Below are 853 nucleotides of genomic sequence, written 5' to 3'. Positions count from 1 at the left end.
ATGGCGGAAAGCATGAGTGAATTTATGGCACGTATAGAAGCAATGATCATGACTAATGCAATTTCAAAACAAAAAAATACAGGTACTTCAAGCTCAAATATTGACAAGTAAGAACGCAATATTTCATAATATGATGTCTCTTTTCCATTTCTAGACTTTGATACTTTTTAGTATTGGTGTTTAATAACAGTATGGAGTTTATATCAGGTTATGTGTTTGACATTTTGAGATATTGTGTGTTTATGATAATTTTTAATTGTATGAACTTGACTTTGCATTTTAGGTTTTAATGTGCTTCTCTTATATATTTTGAAAGTCAATTGTGGAAATTAATTAGATGTTTATTATCAAAATTTTAATTGTTGAATTTGTTGAAAAAGTATCGCTAATAAAACATGTAATTGAAAATTAGTAATAGAATTTCCGTTGGAAAAGCATTTGCAACGAAAATTCCGTTGGAAATTACTTCAAAACGGAATTTCGTTGAAAATTTTCAATGGATCTTTCCTTTGGGAATCTTTTTTCAACGGAATTTTCCGTTGCTCTATTTCCAACGGGAAATTTTGTTGGAAAAGCATTCCCAACAGAAAATTTTGTTGAAAATTTTACTAAAAATTTCAAATGAAAATTTTCAATGAAAAAACATTCCCAACGGAAAATTCCGTTGAAAATTTCCAACAGAATTCCGTTTCGAAATAATTTCATTTTCAATGGAATTTCATTAGAAATTTTCAATAGAATTACTGCATGATTGGAAATTTTCGATGGAAAGTATTACCGACGGATTTTTTAATAGAAATTTTTGTTGAAAATCCATAGAAAATACATATTTTCAATAAAATTTTAACTTTTC

The 853-nt window shown here is 27.3% G+C and overlaps 1 pseudogene; it reads left to right on the top strand.

Annotated features, from left to right (window-relative positions):
- The window catches only part of LOC110420727 (IAA-amino acid hydrolase ILR1-like 4 pseudogene), a 1,346-nt pseudogene continuing 493 nt past the window's right edge, over positions 1–853 (top strand).

This window comes from Theobroma umbraticum, unplaced genomic scaffold (genome assembly GCF_002168275.2).
Source record: "Theobroma umbraticum cultivar Fairchild unplaced genomic scaffold, ASM216827v3 scaffold_86.0, whole genome shotgun sequence".
NCBI lineage: Eukaryota > Viridiplantae > Streptophyta > Magnoliopsida > Malvales > Malvaceae > Theobroma > Theobroma umbraticum.
The sequence above is the reverse complement of the archived record's forward strand: the minus strand, read 5'-3'. Positions and strand labels throughout refer to the sequence as shown.